The sequence below is a fragment of the Capsicum annuum genome, chromosome 9 (assembly GCF_002878395.1).
Source record: "Capsicum annuum cultivar UCD-10X-F1 chromosome 9, UCD10Xv1.1, whole genome shotgun sequence".
NCBI lineage: Eukaryota > Viridiplantae > Streptophyta > Magnoliopsida > Solanales > Solanaceae > Capsicum > Capsicum annuum.
In genome coordinates this window covers 123,535,983-123,556,663 of record NC_061119.1, presented here as the reverse complement: position 1 = coordinate 123,556,663, position 20,681 = coordinate 123,535,983, and the positions used below count along the sequence as shown (strand labels likewise).

Genomic DNA, 20,681 nt, shown 5'->3' with positions numbered 1-20,681 from the left:
TTGATTTGGTCTTTATGATAGACCCTTGTGATGTTGTGGTGGATTTCCTAACGCGTTCTGATCTTGTCGGGGAGTAGTACTTAGCACCGAGAGGGAAATTTGGTATTTCCCCAAACCTATGTGCCACCGTAGGGTTATTTGATGATGATATTATTGGCCAGAGAGCCCGATTGTGATTATTGCAGTTTTAAGGGCATACTCCCTGGCAAAGAGTATGACGCTCCCGCCAACGGGGGTTTCAAACATTGGTATTCCACATAGCTCACGTGGGGTTGTCGGTTATATGAACTCCCCTGTCCATAAGAGTCATGTTTATTGAAATACCGAGTCACTTCGAGTTTTGATGTGGTAAGTCAAGTTGCCTATGATGATCTATAATGATTTATGAGGTTTTTCTCCTACATTTCCTATCTAAGATGTTATGAGTTGCATGATTCAATATCACTCAAGCTAGGTGTGTTATTATGGTCCATATGTACAATTTTACGAAATTTATGATATTATTTATATTTTGCATGCGCCCCCACATACTCAGTACGTATCTTGTGCTGAGCCACATATTTCTCTATGGGCTATATTCTTACTATGATGTAGATTCAGGTACTCATCCACAGCCATGACAGTGATATCCGAGTGCCACATCTACGTTCCTTCAGTGGTGAGTCTTTATGGTTCGAGGACCAAGTTGCTAGTGTTGGTGCTGTTGTTTTGTGATCCCTTTGATATGTTGATTCAGTTGGGGGTTTGTCCCAATGGCTCGTTGATTTTGCTATATAGAGGCTATGTCAGACTAGTGTATTGTTGGGTTGGTTTGTGTATAGACATTCCATATATGTATAGTCTAACGATATTCCGTGCCATGTGTTACGTGATATGATATGTACTTATATATATATCCTTAGCGTAGCGTGTATGTTGTTGTGTTTGAACCCAAGGGTAGTGTTTTGGCTTAAAGGGTTAGCTTGAGGCTACGTGTAGCCTCGGGCACCGTGTGGCATCTCGGGATGATATTTCGGGGCGTTACATAACATCTCCTTACAAGGCAAATAAAACTAAAACAAGTCCAATGACGAAGCAAATGTAACTGAAATATAGTACTAAATATTGCTACTATCCTAAACTAAGACAGATATGTAGAGGTTTCTTCCAAAGTACCAATAACGTGTTAAGCTTGCAATTAGTCTTCATCCAACTCTTACTTTTATACCTGTGGAAAAGAGAAGAAAATTATGCAAGCACAAGTTACATTATTGCTAAAATCAGCCCGCACCCATATGGAAATACAAACAATTCATATGACATTATGCAAAGCAACAAGACATCAAAAACAGATAATATAGAAACGCATCACTGGATAATTTCAATATAATCAATGTTACCTACTTAACCTAGCTACATAGAACCAATCTTAAGTTTATAGGGTATAAAATCAAAGGTGATTTTACAGTCGGTGAAAGAGAAGACTTCGTTGCATCATCAAACGGGAAGTAAAGCCCAACAAATGAGAAACTCAAAACATAAGTGTACCATCATATTTCAGAAAGGATAGTCAAGAACCACTTCATCTGGCACATAGTAAAATGAAGGTCATGGTTGAGGTTTTAATAAATTTAAGATAGAGGCTATTTAAAAGGTAGACAAGAAAGCCACTATAAACCAAGGGCCGCATTTGGCACTAGATCAATGGTCACATTTGAATATGGAGACCCTGTTGAATACATTGAAAAACTAGAATAGTATATCTTTGAAGGTATTTCCTATAGTTCCAAAAGTTAAGAGGCCAAAAAGGAGCTTCATAACTGCAGTAGGCCCGAGGTGGACACGACACTACTGGTCACTAAACTAGAGGGAAAGACAAATTTGAAGGCACTATTAGAGGAAAAACTAAAGAGAGGACTTTTTTTTGTTTTGTGTGTGGGGGGAGGGGGAGGGGGGGTTAGTCAACTGGTAATAAAGTTAAAGGGAGATACTTGGGATAAAATTTAGTAGAATCTATGCTTGTTTCGACTGTACAGGAGTGATACGAACTACCATTAACGTGAACAATTGCAAGGTGCATAAGCTATCAGTAGGAGGAAATGTTAAGGTTGCTTGACAAGAAAGATAAATCTTCTGAAAAGTATTTTAAATACCTTAATACTTGACTTGTTTACTTTATTCAGGTAAATTACGGATAAGAAAAAATGTCATAAAGGTATAATACCCGTACAACAATCTTCTCCCCCAAAGTCCGTCTCTATCTGGTTGAGTACCAATGGAGGATTTTAGAAATGCAGGTAGTTCTACAGTCATCTTGTCCAAGGATAGGGTGGTGTTGGTAGGTGAAAAAAAAAGTAACATCTAAGTTGCTTCAGACCTCAACATCACGTGAGAAGATGTATAAGATTGATGATGATCATATGGCATGCGCTGTAGCTGGAATTAGGTCTGATGCCAACATATTGATCAACACGGCCAGGGTCTAGGCTCAGCACTATATATTCGCTTATCAAGAACCCATGCCAGTTGAACAACTTGTTCAGTCACTATGTGATACCAAGCAAGGTTATACACAGTTTGGTGGACTTCATCCCTTTGGTGTTTTATTTCTCTTTGATGGTTGGGATAAAAATTATGGCTTCTAACTATACATGGGCGACCCAAGTGGAAATTTTAGAGGTTGGAAAGCTGCAACAATTAGAGCAAACAACCAGGTAGCTCAATCAATTCTTAAGCAGGATTACAAGGATGGTATCTTAAGAGAAGAGGCCATTCAACTTGCTCTTAAGGTACTTAGTAAGAAAATGGACAGTACTATCCTCTCTTTAGATAAACTTAAACTTGCTGAGGTATTTCTCTCTAATGGGAAAGTTAAGTATCAAGCATGCTCTCACAATACTCTGAACAAAATATTAGTGAATGCTGGACTGACTCAACCTGCATTAGAAGAATCGTAAACCAATATCTTTGGTTTGGGATTTGACATCTACTCTCTCTACACTATGTCTGGTATATTGTACTAAAACTAAGTGGTTGATTTGTGTTTTACTGCAGCTACATATATATTTATTTCAAATGCTTTTGATTTTGAATTTTGTTTCGAATTAGTTCATCATTTGTTGTTATCATGGTACTTAACAACTTTGGAATTACATAGTAGTTGGAAGGGAATTGGTAACAGATGAAGAAAGGATATTTGGTGGAAAACTATTACGACATGCATATGGTGGACACTATGGAAGAATTCATCATTTATTAGATAATGAATCTTCTGGTGTGAATACTATGTTACCTTTATCTCAAAAAAAATTATAGTGAATAGTTCTTATAAAGTTCAGAGTGATCTACACAGAAGAGGGAGGTGTACCAACAACTATTAGGAGACATGGAAGGTGCTCATCCAACTGGTAACAATTTGCATGTTCTCAAGGAAGAGCTACAAATGGAGCAAGAATTACGACTAGGTTCTTGAGTGATGTCAACTGACAAAGGTGTATAGTGCGCTAAGGAAAGAAAAATGAGAGTTGGTTAGATTGACTTTAGATATTAGGAGGCATTAGTTGAAGTCGCAGATAGTCAGAAAAAAAGAGATAGAATGAAAGTAAAAAGTATTTTCTAGAGTTTTTCATTGCCAGTTGGTGTGATTTTGGTAATCCTTATCATGTTAATCTACTATAGAAGAAGAAGGATTTAGAACTCAAAAAGACAGTTAAACTGGATAAATCATTTTTTTAAGAATGTAAATTATTTACTTATATATTATAATATAAATAACATATTTGGTAGAAACTATAAAATCTCGTTAAACATGATGTTTTAGTAGGTGAAAGAGAAATATTCCTAAAGTTGGCATTCTGAAGGAGTTCTTTCTCCGCTGCATCATCAAAATAATGCAAAGTTAGATAGCAAATGCTACATAGTTTATATATTTAATAAAGAGAAATTAAATAGAACTTATCAGATAAATTTGCATTACTTCTAACCTTGACAGCGATGGACTAACAAGAAGCTGAATTTTCTCTTGGCGTATAGCTACAGTATTCAACTAAAAATTTAATGCTTTAATCTGAAACTGCTGGTCTTGTATCTGTGATTGCTGGCTTTCTACCATAGTTTTAGTTGCATTTAATCATTTTTGTAACTCATTTTGGGCACTAACAGCTTTCTGTTTTGCCTTTTTAAGTGAGTCTTCTAACTCTGCCGTTCTCCTTTGTGTTGCTCTTGTAGTATTAGGTTTAGGTCCATAACCAAGACCTTTTATGTACCCCGACTTTTTACCAAGCACAATATCTACAATTTCATCAATAGTTATGGAAAACTCTCTAGAAGTATAAAGAGCTTTTAAATTTGTCATGTTGTTCTGCATAAAATAATAACACAAAAAAAAAATACACGAAGAATATTAATCATACAAATGCAATGGTATATTACTAAAATATTAATTTCTTACATAGTTAGTCTCAGCTTCTTCAAATGGCCATCCTTTTTCACTTGTGTAATAAGTATGCTTGTAGAATTCAATTCTGCAGGCTCTACACCTTCATGTTCCTTTTCACTCTGTATAACAAGAAAACAATATGCAATAGTATTTAGAGGAATCTGACTGAAATGAGATACAACTAATATACCTAGTGTCACGACCCAAACTGGGGCCCTGTCCATGACGAGCATTCCCAAACTCAAAGGCCTGGAACGCCCTCTGTCTATCTGGTAATTATGCACATAATTCATATGATCAAAGTAATACAGAATAGAAACAATAATATGGAAATATGATCAAAAATTTAAAACAGTTAAAGGCCTGAAAACATGCCCAACAATATTTAATAAACATCTGCAATAGTCTGCGAAATCTCTACTAACATATTATCTGAATAACTGGGACGAGGCCCCCAGCAGACTAAAAGCCATACTAAAATAAATACCTAAATGACTAGGCCTTCCGAAGCAAAGAAGCCTCACTAATTGAACTCTGAGACAACCCTGTCTGTAGACTCTACTAAGGATCTGGACCCCTAGACTGCGCCTCAGTACCTGGGAGGAAGGGGGGTCAGCACAATTGTACTGGTATGCGTAGCAATCCAAAATAGAGTAATTGAACATATATATATATATATAATACGTGAGAGCAAATGTTCATCAAACATTATGCATAAAACAGTTTCTGAAAAACACATGGGCACCTTTTGAAAACATGTAACCTGTCTGTAAATCTCGAACTCTGATCTGTGTATTACTTCTGAGTTAGGTGGTATCCTCTACAAGTCTGATATTCGACGGGCGATATGGAATCCTCCATTGACTCAGTGGGGAAGCCTCCAACCCAAGTATACCGCAAGGGTTGGAGTTCCTGAATATGATACGCCACACGATACTTAAGTCAGCTTATAATAATATACCCGGGTCGGCAAACCACGATTTTAGGCAATGAGTTTCTTGAACTCAAGCACTCTTCAGGGAAAAACCTAACATATCTGTATGACCATTTTTAACCTTTTCTATATATGCAACATTCTGAATGTCTAAAATCATGATAGTCTGAAATGTCTATTAGTCTGAGTTTGATATGGCATTGGTTTGAATTGGTATCGTCATACCAAGACTTGCAAGTAATGATTTCCGAGCCATAGTACATTAAGCTAAATCTTTCATTTAAAGCATAATTTAGACCACCAAAAACATGCAAATGATATAGAAGATTTTGTGTTTCGAAACTCAAGTCAAATTCATGCAAAAACTTCATCAACATATGGTGGTCTAGTGCCTTTAGCGAATCCATGCACTCTTTCATTACATGCATTATGAACATTAAACATTCATTCTAGATTCCCTCTTTAGTGATTTTAAAACCACCTTTAAATCATAACAAGAGTTCAATCATTTCATATAGTGCTTTTCAAAGATGCATTGCCAAACAATTCATATGCTATGAGAAATCTAAAAAAATTCATAATAGGGAATTTACCGAAAATCATGCTCTCAACAAGAATTCATTCTTAAATACATGGTTTCATACATTCATATTCTCAAATCACTTTGGGAAAGGTCAAAAGACCAAAACAATGATGTTAAAACATTTAATACATGAATATATACATAGATACAAAAACCCCATTTTAAAACATGATTTTTCTATGCCCATGAGAAATTAAGAAAACCCCGCGTACCTCTATTTCGAAAAATAATGGATGCTTCTTGAAGCCTGTGGATTGGAAATTTTGAATCTCTAATCAATTTTGAAAACCCACGGTTGAGTCTTGATTTATTTGGATTTTTAGTTTGAAACCCTTGGGAGTGTTCTTGAGAATTTTTAGGTGAATGTGGATGTATTTTAGAGAATTGGGGACTGAATTTCGTGTTTATGGCTGAATAAGGGTGGAAAAAGGACCATTTTACCCCCAAAAAGGAGTGTTTAAGTCACTTGAAACCATAAAATATGCGCCGCATATGATATCGCATATATTTACATAGACGCCGCATATGATATTGCCTATATTTACATAGGCGCCGCATATGACATTGCCTATATTTACATAGGCGCCACATATGATATCGCCTATATTTACATAGGCGCCACATATGATAATCGCCTATATTTACATAGGCGCCGCATATGCTATCGCATATGGTTTCCAGTGGCCATGGGCGATTGGTTAGGCGACACATACTACTTTGAAAGGCCATAACTTCTTGCTCGGGTGTCGGATTTTAGCAAAATTGGTATTGTTGGAAAGTTAAGTCAAAGACCTATAATTTGACAAATAGTAGGCTCTCTAATTTGACATATATAGAGAGTTATGATTGATGGAAACTGACATAAATTACAACATCCACTAAAACTTAATCTATCCAAATAGTTTCAACTCGTCCTTTAGTTGAAGGACCTCTATGGTCTAAATTCATGCTCAAATAGATTCACATACTACATAAACATGCCAAATTGGCATAGGATTTAAGGCTCTGGGATTATCAATGTATCAGAGTCATGGTTTTTATTCTAGCCCGAAATGCGGGGTGTTACATTATCTCCGCCTTGGGATCATTCATCCCCGAATGATGGATAAAATGTTGAAGTCTTAAGGGTATGGGATAACGCGGATATGATATGTTCTCTAAGAAAGAATACACTGATCGAAAATATGACTATAAGATTGGAACTACTGATGTTTTAAATGCTTATGCCGGACATGCATATCTGAGGCATGGAATACACAACTGAAGCTACTTAAAGGATGAATTCTCATAATGAATCATGCATATTTGATGCATGGATCTGTGACCGAGTTGTTCTCGTGAATGCAGGACTAAATACACTGAGAAGCTGAACTTTTCTATTGAACATGCATTTCTATACATGCATATCTGACTGAAATAACATATGAACGTATGGCTAAATACGCAATAATAACTGATATGAAGCTTGTAATAAGAATCTATGCATACAACTGAATGGGGTATCTCCCCCTTGGTACCCTATTTCCCTCTATAAATGCTCAATTCACTAAGATACTCAAAAAACTGAGGTGATGCAAAGGGCACCTACGAATTGAATCATAACTGAACATATGGAATCTAAATTTAATGCATGATGCATGAAATGGGCTATACTCATAACTACTGGTATACTCTATCTTGGAATAGTAGCATGTCTGAGATTTCGAGTAGCATGAATAAGTGCAAAGACGAGAAAACAAGTCATGCGAATCTAACTGCTAAACTGACTTATTGGCCATATAGACTGAATTGTACTACACCCTCATACTTAACTGGAGTATCTCTTCATCACAATTCTCTAAAGAAATTATAGCAGTAATAGGGATCCATGAATCTTGGGTATGGATTACACAAGACATCCAATTGAGGAATCACCACATTGGCACTACTCTGCAGTCTGGAACATAGGCATATAACTCCTGAATTAGGATAGAATTACCAGGCCTTTTGCACTGCAACTTCTTAATTTCAAGGTTAGCATACTTCTCGAATATAACTTAACTATACTATTCTCCTTAAATATCATATTCATTCAACTCAGCTTAAAATTCTCATATAAGAATTGACAAATCTTTCTGCTAATGTCGAAAATAACTTAATCCCTTCGTTGTGATCAAGCCTAACTCTAAGTCACAAAAATACAACATGCCAAACCACGCTATTATTCTAAACCATATGATGCAATCTTCTATATCTCCTTTAAAGATCACATCCTAAGTATAACATGCCTTACTACTTCAATGACTACTCTGAACTCTTACTATGAAGTCGCTAGTGCATATAGCGTTCCTTTACAACAATCTCAACATGTCATTCAAGACTATCTTTATAACCACATATGAACTTCAAAGCAAACACTCATAAAGGCATACTTCACATATTCTCTAAACTACTATCAATATCACTCCCACGAGCTACCCCAAGAACATACACATACAAAATTCCACTAACCATCACATAAATAAAAACTTGGCCCCAAATCTTACTTCATACTTATGGCCTTATCTAAACAAACGTACTATGATCTTCCATCAATAAGGAATAATTACTCACCACCACTATCATCGCATATGGAGGAGTCACAAAAAAGGCATAGAACATAAGATGAGCTTGATACTCATCTGAGGCTTGAGGAATAGCAAAACAACAACAGGGACTCACCAAAGTGCTCTGAATTTAGGGTATTCATGGCTATAAGCTGAATCTCGCCAATCATTTGGCGTAAAACATGAGTTATAGAAACAGAGCACATTATAAAGCGTGAGTACATAACTCTCTATCATATGTATGAACATGAACTGATCATGGAACTAAATCGTAAAACATGAGTAGGTATTAGGATCACTGAGAAATGCTGAGATAGGAATGGGTTGAGATTCACCCTTACTTTTTGATGTTCTATATCATCATGACATCACTACAAGAATCTGAGAGTTTTACTTGGTTATTCGTTTAGTCATCTCCCTCTTAGCTTCAAGCCATTATCTTAAGTTTTGGGAGGTACCTTACTAGACTTTACACTTAACTGCACTCACTGCACTCTGGGTTCTGAAATATGACAATACATAAAATTAATAAAACTTAACCCGAAAGACCACATATGAGAGTGGAACGCCCATTGCTAATACTACCTCCTGAGGCATACTCTATCATTTTGTAACCCCAATAGTCGTCATCTATTACTCGAACACTTACTAACTTTGAATCTTCATGAGTATCCCCAAAGTTGAAGTGCAAACCCTCTAGTGCCTCTACTCTTATTTCTATTAGCATGACTTTCAAGGACTCGAGCTTAGATTATAACAGCTAACATGGGTATCACCAAGTCTTCAATGAGCCAATCTATTTCTATCGTAGTCTACCAACATAGCAACTTTAAACTTATTTTCCTCTACCATGAGAGTCAAGTTCATATCAAAAGGCTCAACGCTATCAATCAAAGGTCCTTAACTTGGCTATTTAGAACACCATATACCATCTAGCTAGTCTTTTTCCACCTAGCAACTCAATGGTACCAGTAGCCACACACAACATGTAATAGCCTTAGAAAAATATTACAGCTTCATACCACCTTGGGATACTTCTACATCACATATACAACATTATACTTCATTACGAATAAAATAAACTTAGGAACTTGCATACACTGTTCAAACCTATAGATCACTTCCATATAACTAGTATCATTAACCAAGAAATCATCATATCCACCTCCATGGCCATCAATTGTTTCAAACTTAATGTCTAGTGCTAAAAATGATTTACAACCAACCTTACACACAATCCTCACTTAGAAACTATGAAATAAACATCAAGAAACACTAGTACACTAGAAATTCATAACCACAATAATCGATCATGACCTTACGTTATTACTTTTCATAATCCATTAGCACATACTATTTCAACAAATCAAGCTTACAAATCAAATCCCATGAAACATGTATCATCAATCTCTTGCAACTATTCACCACCACACCATTTAAATTCAAGCCTATAGTCTAGCATCAATCATTTACAACCAATAATATAAATATACTAATCCTTTAAATTGGGATATTCTACCCAAATACTTTAAAAATATACTACATACTTTCTCACAAGTATATTAGTTTACAACTACCAATGAGAAGAAGGTTAAGAGGTAAGGTCACATAATAGACATGATCAACCTTAAGCTTATATTATAACCATACAATCTTATAACTTATATAGATTTCTCATATCACACTTACTTACCCCAATGGGCATTTAGACTACCTTCAGATACTCCGTATGATAATGAGTCTATACTTACAACCTACTAGCTAATATAGCCATTTTAATTCATAGCCTATAAGGGGTTTCTATAACCACCTTAAGTATCCACTTTGGGCTCTTTCTCTATTTTGAAAGGAAGAAAACAAATAACATTCTGAGTTAACACTTCCTCCATGGACTACTATATAATTCATAAATGGTACCACCATATTAGTCTACCACCATGAAAGGGTAAATCATTCTCAATTAAAGGTTATTCAACTATAAATATTTAATCACAAAAGTCACCCTCACTCTGACCTCTAACCTTATGACTTCATATCACAAACTTCTTGGTCTAATTTCACTACCAATAGGTCATGACACCGACACTCTAACTTATACTACTACTCGGGTAAAAATACAGTTCCAACAAACACAAGAACAATAAGATGAACAACAAGCTGCTAGTGAATCAAAATAGGCCTCACACGGCTTCACTGGACTTTTGTTTTCAACAACACAATGATATCAAGATTACAAGAGATCGAAGCGTGATACATAATATTCAATGACTCAAGAATACACATCTTACTCTTGTCTTAACTGAATACCTCATAAGAACGAGGACACAATTTTACACTAGGGAACTCCTCTCCCATCCTTTGTAGGACTTCTGAAATTTTTGCTAGATCGAAGAATATCTGGCGTACTGATGATAGGCGAAATTACGCGCCTATATCAATATATTTTGCCCATATTTTAGCCTAGTTTCGAGAACTAATTATCTATTTCGTACACTTTTAGTCCTTTTTCCTGTAAATGAGCTAACAAATGTGATTAGGAAAGTTTCAGGTATAAATGATGCAAAATACAGCAATTTATGGCTTACTTGACGCAAAAGAAAGCTCACAAACGAGATGGAAAGGAGCTGGACGCATAAAGGACTAAATCTGCTGCATGGAAAATCTGTCCCGGGCTAAAACAGCATTTCTGAAGACTTTGGGACTTACAGACACAAAGCTGGATTTTTGCCATAATACATTAACCTAGTGCAATTAGGTTATGTGTTTCATCATTCTATTTGGATTATAATTTTGTAACCTTACCCTAGTACAATTGGGTCAAGGATTTCATTAGTATATTAGGATTTGGTTATTTATTTTATTAGTTTAGTAGGAGTAGGATAGGAGTATTATAAATACCCTATCATGTTAGAGATTTTAAAAAAGAAAAAGGGGGGGAAGACATTCTGACAATTCATTCATCTCCTTACAATTAAGACATCTTCCTACAACCCATTCTCAATTCTTCATTCTTCTACTCTTAAATTCCACAACAAGAGAATCGTTACTTGCTACGGAATCACTAAAACCACACGCCAAACACCTACTATTCACGCCATCCACCATGCAAAGCGTGATATCCTTCGCATTCATGGGTAACTAAATCTCTTAGTTGGGGTTATGGAAGCCGAATGAGTTACTATCTATAGCTATGAGTTTGTGAGTTCAAGACAAGTATATTGCTTATATCATTATTCTCTTCATCTTAAATCTACATTCTTTGCGGTTCAAACACAAGAACACGCCATTCTAACATCTAACCTGTTCGAGAGAAAGGTTATTTGTCTAGAAAAGAAGACGCATAGACCAACGCCAGTCTAACATCTGACTTGTTCGAGAGAAAAGTTATTTGTCTGGAAAAGAGATAATGTCAAGGTAGTAGGACACCCTTTCCTATTAAAAAGCTAGTGCCGTACCTGGACTAACTTCTTGGAGAATTCGTACCGTTAGTCACGCTTTAAGCTCAAGAGAGTTAAAGTGAAATAGTCCTTGTTTAGGTCGAGAGACGCTTGGATTTACCATCGACTACAATTCTCTATAAGCAATTACATGTCAAGACTCTACACACTCATAGCCAATAGAGACGTATACCTCAGAAGGTGGACATAACCCCAACGCCTCAATTCTCATTGTTTACAACACACGTGACAATCTCTCTTTATTTTGCTATTTTCAGTTCTTACATTCTTGTTTTGGTTACATACTACAATCCCCCCTCTCCTACGAGACTTGCACTAAAAGTCTAGTAATTTTTCTTGCTTGTTGGCCAAGCTATTCTCTGTGGGATCGATACCCAACCCAGGTTGGGTTCTATATTTGCTAACGACCGCTTTACACTCCCACGAGAGCTGTAGATTGAGCGTTATCACGTACCAGAGTAAGGAAGAAATTAGGATAACTTTTCTTTTCGTATGGGTGACACCATAACATGAATTAGAGTATGAAGGAGGAATATTCTGACTCTATAACACAAACTAGAACATGAAGAAAGAAAGGCATTCCTAAATGCCTTGTAGCCTCCTGCTTATAAGTGTGGTGTACTACACACCCATAAATAAGACTCTACCCAATGCGATTTCACAAAGACCTTGGGACCATGAACCATGCTCTGATACCAAGTTTATCACGACCCAAACTGGGGCCCTGGTCATGACGAGCATTCCCAAACCTGAAGGCCCGAAATGCCCTCTGTCTATCTGGTAATCATGGACATAATTCATATGATCAAAGTAATATGGAATAGACACAATAATACGGAAACATGGTCAAAAATTTAAAACAGTTAAAGGCCTGAAAACATGCCCAATAATATTTAATAAACATCTGTAATAGTCTGCGAAATCTTTACAACATACTATCTGAATAACTGGGACAAGGCCCCTAGCAGACCAAAAGTCATAATGAAATAATACCTAAATGACTAGGCCTTCCAAAGCATATAAGGCTCACCAATTGAACTCTGAGACAACCCTATCTGTCGACTCTACTAAGGATCTGAACCCCTAGACTACGCCTCAGTACCTGGGAGAAAGGGGGAGGGGGTCAGCACAATTGTACTGGCACGCGAAGCAATCCAAAATAGAGTAATTGAACACATATATATATATAATATGTGAGAGAAAATGTTCATCAAATATTATGCATCAAACAATTTCTAAAAAATATATGGGCACCTTCTGAAAACATGTAACCTGTCTGTAAATCTCAAACTCTGATCTGTGTATTACTTCTGAGTTAGGTGGTATCCCTTACAAGTTTGATATTCCACGGGCGATATGAAATCCGCCATTGACTCAGCAGGGAAGCCTCTAACCCGAGTATACCGTAAGGGTTGGAGTTCCTGAATTTGATACGCCACACGACACTTAAGTCAACGTATAATAATATACTCGGGTTGGCAAACCACATTTTTAGGCAATGAGTTGCTTGAACTCAATCCCTCTTCAAGGAACCACCTAACATCTTTGTATGCCCATTTTAAACCTTTTTTATACATGCAACATTCTGAATGTCTAAAATCATGATTCTGAAATGTCTATTAGTTTGAGTTTGATATGATATTGGTCTGAATTGGTATCGTCGTACCAAGACCTGCAAGCCATGATTTTTGAGTCATAATACATTAAGCTAAATCTTTCATTTAAAGCATAATTTAGACCACAAAAAACATGCAACTGATATAGAAGATTTTGTGTTTCGAAACTCAAGTCAAAATCAAGCAAAAACTTCATCAACATATGGTGGTCTAGTGCCTTTAGCAAATTCATGCACTCTTTCATTACATGCATTATGAACATTAAACATTCATGCTAGATTCCCTCTTTAGTTATTTTAAAACCACCTTTAAATCATAACAAGAGTTCAATTATTTCATATAGTGCTTTTCAAGGATGCATTACAAAACAATTCATATGCTATGAGAAATCTAAGAAAATTCATAATAAGAGGGAATTCATCGAAAATCATGCTCTCAACAAGAATTCATTCTTAAATACATGGTTTCATACATTCATATTCTCAAATCACTTTGGGAAAGGTCAAAAGACCAAAACAATGATGTTAAAACATTTAATACATGAATATATACATAGATTCAAAAACTCCATTCTAAAACATGATTTTTCTATGCCCATGAGAATTTAGGAAAACCCCGCATACCTCTATTTTGGAAAATAATAGGTGCTTCTTAAAGCCTGTGGATTGGGAATTCTGAATATCTAATCAATTTTGAAAACCCACGGCTGGGTTTTGATTTATTTGGGTTTTTATTTTGAAACCCTTAGGAGTGTTCTTGAGAATTTTTAGATGAATATGGATGTATTTTGGAGAATTGAGGACTGAATAAGGGTGGGAAAAGGACCATTTTGCCCCAAAAATGGAGTGTTTAAGTCACTTGAAACCATAAGATTTGCACCGCATATGATATCGCATATATTTACATAGGCGCCACATATAATATCGCCTATATTTACATAGGCGCCGCATATGATATTGCCTCATATGCTTTTCAGTGGCCATGTGCGATTGGTTAGGCGACACATACTACTTTGAAAGGTCATAACTTCTTGCTCGGGTGTTGGATTTTACCAAAATTGGTATCATTGGAAAGTTCATAGACCTATCATTTGACACATAGTAGGCTCTCTAATTCGACATATACAGAGAGTTATGGTCAATGGAAGCTGACACAAATTACAACATTCACTAAAACTTAATCGATCGAAATAGTTTCAACTCGTCCTTGAGTTGAATGACCTCTATGGTCTAAATTCATACTCAAATGGATTCACATACTACATAAACATGCCAAATTGGCATAGGATTTAAGGCTCTAGGATTATCAACGCATCAGAGTCATGGTTTTTATTCTAGCCCAAAATGCGGGGTGTTACACCTAGTCTCTTATTTATCAAACAACAAAATATTAAATAGTATCAAAGTGTCATTAGTAAAAAGAATTATAATGTCATAACTTACAATTTCAGCACGATCTGCTACAAACGTTTTTGATCCTATGAAATGATTAGATTTAAGCTTAGTTTGATTGACCTTTTTTATTTCACATCATTTCTACAAAGAAAATAAAAACATCATAACTGAAATAACGAGAATAACATGAATATAAATTACCTCGTGCTCTGGATTATTCCATATGTCACAAAGCTTATTCCAATTTTCTGAGGTCAACTATTCAACTTCTATTTTACGAGCTTCTTCCACGGAGTTTGCACTTTCAAATTTTTATTTTAACTTGTAGCACCATTGCCGGGTTATAATTTTTTAGAATATCCTCACAACTATCTTTCACATAATGCTCGTTCAAATTAATGTCAAACCTTTCCTAAAAACAAATAAGTATTGAAGAAACACATGAAACAATCAAAATCTCTTTTAGATTAAAATTATAATCATAACATCTGTTAACATGCTTAGTACGTTAAAACTCTAATGCCCTTAAAAACGTACATTGCAGTTCAAGAAAATTATACCCATGATTTGAAATATATAGGTTCATATTACAGTCCTTTTTAAGTTACTGGATTCTAAATTATTAATTTATACATATTAAATAGATTTATAGAGTTCGGACCAAAGTTTTTGGGATTGGCCGAACCCATACCTTTGTATTTGGCTTTGGCCCCGATCACCTATGGTGGCTCATTGATTTAAAAAATCTTGGTATATAATTGTTGTCATACTTGAACTATGTAAATTTTTGTTGATTGATATAGTGTAATAAAAATGAATGACAATTGAAGTTGGATTACTTTAAGGAATAGCTAATGTGATAATCGATTAATTTAATAATAACATAAATGCAGAATGCAGGTCTTGTATTTTCAAACTAGTGTTATATGTCTCATAAGATGGACATATATTGATAGACATAGTGGAAGTCATTTTGGACTCCTATATAGTAGATAGTCAAAGAAAGGTATTTTATCTTGACGTCTTCGGAATGCATATGAACCTAGTAGTCTGTGATTTTGGAAACTCTGAAGTCTTAGTTCAAAATATGTGGACTTGGAATTGGATAAGACAATAACATTTGAAGGATTTACAGTTCGATTTAAAATCCAAGTACTGCATGAAATACACCTTAGTTAGTTGTTCAATATAAGAAACTATCAGCATTTATTTCTTTTGTATCTTAAAAATATGATAGGCCTACTATTTATTAAGAGGATATAAAGGCTTACGTGATGTTAGGCCTTCAATATTTGACGTGATAGTTAGATGTCTAGCTACATCATCCATCTGAGCATACTACACAACAACATGCCCAGTATATTCCCACCAATAGGGTCTAGGGATGGTAAGTGTACGCAGTCCATAACACTACATCAAATATGAGATAAAGAGGTTGTTTTCGATAGAACCCCGGCTCAAAATAAAACATCATATGATAAAAAATGGTGATATTACTAACAACAAATATGATGAAATTTACTCAAGTCAAAATTCTGAATACAGGTTTCTTTTTATTAGAAACTTCTCTATTTCAGCCAGAAGCATCAGAATATGGGGTTACTGGCAATGACCAAGTCAGAAATTTTGCTAAGGGGGTTCGAGAATTATTATGTACAACTAAAAGTAATTTGTGACTTATATACTTCGTATAATTTTTTACATATATAGTATAATTTTTCGACAAAGAGTGTTCAACTTACCACCCTTCACTTTCTGGATATTGTTATAGTCAACTGGGAATTAATGCATATTGCACAGTATATACAGGAACAAGGTATCACAAGATATCTTCAGTAGTAAGTACAGTAAGAAAACATTTTCAGAACTTCATACTTATTTCGATATAACAAACTACAGCCAACATCAATTGGAAACCTGTAAGGAAGACACAGATGCTAGGGGTGAAATAATGGAGGCTTCAATGTAATAGAAATAACAAAAGAAGAAATATGTTGATAGGACTGTCCACATCTATGTCTGATCCTCTAGAAGTAGTGAAGAGTCCGAGCAGCATAGAAGAAAAAAAGTAGTATTTTATGACAACAGGAATCAAGGAGGTAAGAAATCAGATCTTAAAGACATTAGACAATTGCTACTCCATGACTCCAAGTAAGAAGTATATTTTCTTGCTTATATTTTGGACATCGATTTTAACAACTAGACCTGACCTGCATAATAATAAGCTAAGTAGTTCAGACTTTTCACTTTCGGATCCACACAAACCTAGACTTCAAACTACATGGTAGACGAGGCATTGCATATCATGAATCACACAGACAACTATAAGAAAGATCTTTGACCTATAGCACGCATGAAAACATCAAAGATGATGAAACATGAGCAAACGTGCCTCTTTTTGGAGCTTCCCAGCCACTATGACACTTGCCAGGAACTTTAACACCCTTATGCATATGATCAGAGATGGAACAAAGTCATATACTTTTATATTCATTTCCTTATCTTCTATCTGAGCATACTAATCTTATGTTTAATATTACTTTATCACAGTTGGTCCAAAAGAATATTACTTTAATGATATCATTGTTTGTTATGTAATAAATCTTAAAAAGTATAGAATACTTACTTGGCATCTAATTGGTGCTGCATCTTTGTGCTCTCTCATAAGTTTCTTCCACTTATTTGGAAGTGGAAGAAAATTGCGAGCAATTATCCCTAATTTATTGGATATTTTGGCTGATTGAATTGGATTTATTGGCCTTCCTTTACCAATCAAGATCTCTATTTTCATGTTGCTTCCTATAGCTTTCTTCATTTTTTAAAGACTATTCCCTCTAGTCTTGCCACGACCTTTTCTAAGTCTAGTAAAATTATTTGATGATGAAAAAACATCAATTCAAATACCACCTAAGTCTAAAAATGACAGAGTATATATATAGATAAATTTATGAAACAACAACAAACCACCTTGATTAGAAAAGAAGTAAAGAACATATCCAGTATACTTTTGATATACTGCTGAAAAGAATAATTAACATGCAACAATAATTTTAAGCCTCTTTCAATATTTCCATGTACCAGATAGTAAAATATATTCCAGAGCACTTGAAATATTATAGCATAGCAATAAAATGAACCTTACAAAATTAGTTTTACAACACTAGACCATCTACATATTATCTACTCATTTTTATTCCATAGTTAATAGAGAATGAAAGAGGTAGAATGTGTAGTATTTACATACAAGTTTCAATCTTTTATTAGTAGAAAACCTTATTCTTTACATTTTCATGATTTGTGACCTTCCTTCTGTTATCTGGATTCACCATACAACCACTTGACTTTGTACTCTGGAGTCTTCTTTTATTCTCATTTTTTGTAATTCAAGAATTTTGGACACACCCTTGGACATCTTTGCAAATTGACTTCTGGTTCGTTCTCATTCTCACAACAATATTCTCTTTGCTGCTGCTCACAACCCTTCTATACTAGCCACTTCCAATTCTTTCACTAGGCTTTGAGACCAAAATTGAGGATTCATGTCCATTGGTTCTTTGAGGAACCAAAGATTTTCTTTGTACATTATTCGGATGAACCTTTACTTTATTAGTTTCAGTGGGAACATACAACTAAGAAACAAATTTTCCAATAACCATTTTAGGGATAGAAGTTTTCTTATGGGCTTGAACAGGAGCCTTGGACATATTATCTTGCTTTTCTTCTATGTTTGGAATTATATTTCTACTATCTGGGGTTTTCTCTTTATTATCTCTCTCAGTTTCCCTTTCTTCATAGGGAATTAAGAAGATCCTACATTCAATTTACTTGAGGAAGATTTCTAAACTTCTGATTGCCTACAAATATTTACCTCCATCCTTGATACTCGTCTAGTAACATAAATTTTCCTCAAACTTACTCTTAGAGATGATAATAACCCAGTAAGCACCTCAGAGTTAAGTTCTCTCTCCTTCTCTTCTTGCCGTGCAACTTTCAATCGTTGAAGCAATAGAAAGATATTTGGAAGAGCACCAAATAAGAGTGATAATATGAAGTATTATGATATCTTAGAAGTACAGAAAAATGCTTCACAAGATGATCTCAAAAACACTTATCGTAAAGTTACCATAAAAAATCATCCTAATAAAGGGGGAGATCCTGAAAAGTTTAAAGAGATTACCCAAACTTATGATGTCTTAAGTGACCTTGAGAAACATAAAATATATGATCAGTATGAGGAGGATGATCTTAAGAAGGAATGGGTGGTGGAGATGGTGGACATGACCCATTTGACATATTTCAATCATTCTTTGGTGGGGGTGGACACCCCATCGGTGGTGGTGGAAGAAGTAGAGACATAAGACAAAGAAGAGGACAGGATGTTATCCACCCTTTCAAGGTCTCTTTAGAGGATCTTTACAATAGGCTATCAAAGAAGCTTTCACAATCTCACAATGTGTTGTGCTCAAAGTGCAAGGGTATAGAGTCCAAGTCAGGTGCTTCAATGAAGCATTTTGGCTATCAAGGGTTTGGAATGAAAGTTTCTATCAGACATCTTGGTCCATCTATGATCCAACAGATGAAACACCCTTACAATGAGTGTAAGGGTACCGGTGAGACAATCAGTGACCAAGATAGGTGCCTACAGTGTACGGGTGAGAAAGTTATATAGGAGAAGAAGGTGTTGGAAGTTCACATGGAGAAGGGTATGCAGAATGGGCAGAAGGTAACATTCCCAGGCGATGTAGATGAAGTGCCAGAAACTATCACTGGAGACATAGTTTTTGTCTTGCAATAAAAGAAACATCCTAAAATCAAGAGAAAGGGATATGATCATTTTGTTGAGCATACATTGATCTTGGATGAGGACCTATATGGTTTCAAGTTTGTCTTGACTCACCTAGACAAGAGACAGTTGCTCATTAAGTCCCAACCTGGCGAAGTTGTCAAGCCTGATCAGTTTAAGGCTATCAATGATGAAGGAATGCTGATGTACCAAAGGCTTTTTATGAGAGGTAAATTGTATGTTCACTTCACTATTGATTTCCAAGATTCATAAACAGTAGAGAAGTGCAAGAACCTTTAGGCCTTTCTTCCTCCAAAACCCAAACAACAAGTGTCTGACATATAATTAAACGAGTGTTAGGAGACTACTTTTCATGCTGTGAACATTGAGGATAAAATGTATAGGAAGCAAAAAGCTGCCCAAGAGGCATATGACGAAGATGATGACATGCATAGTGGTGGTGCACAACTAATTTACATGGACTCTTCACTTTTGATGCCGCACCCGTGTCAGATTCTTCAAAAATACACTAGTTTTGGCAAATCCGACATGCACCCATTGATATTTTTAAAGAGTCCGAGCAACATAGGTGCACAAAGAGTCCAATGTGCAGAGCAGTAATTTAGTAGTGTTATGGTATTTGTGCTATCTTGTGATAGGGGGTAGATTACTGAAGGGTTTGGTTATTTTTTATGCAAACTGACACTACGAGCAGAATTTTACTGCTCGACTATTGTAAGTGTGACTTACATGTTTACAAAAAAATGATAATAACCCAGCAATTTGACCAAGTACTGGACCAGGCACTTCAAAAGACTTTTTCCACAGGATTCAGATGTAATGATGCTTGAAGAATCACAAACACACAACTCTTTCTTGTAACACTGTTCACCATTCTTTGATGTAATGCA

At 35.5% G+C, this 20,681-nt stretch overlaps 2 pseudogenes; both read left to right on the top strand.

The window, feature by feature from the left end:
* Nucleotides 1-2,183: 2,183 nt before the first annotated feature.
* Nucleotides 2,184-2,936, top strand: LOC107842000 (annotated as a pseudogene).
* Nucleotides 2,937-19,006: 16,070 nt separating this feature from the next.
* Nucleotides 19,007-20,391, top strand: LOC107842001 (annotated as a pseudogene).
* The last annotated feature ends 290 nt before the right edge of the window (nt 20,392-20,681 follow it).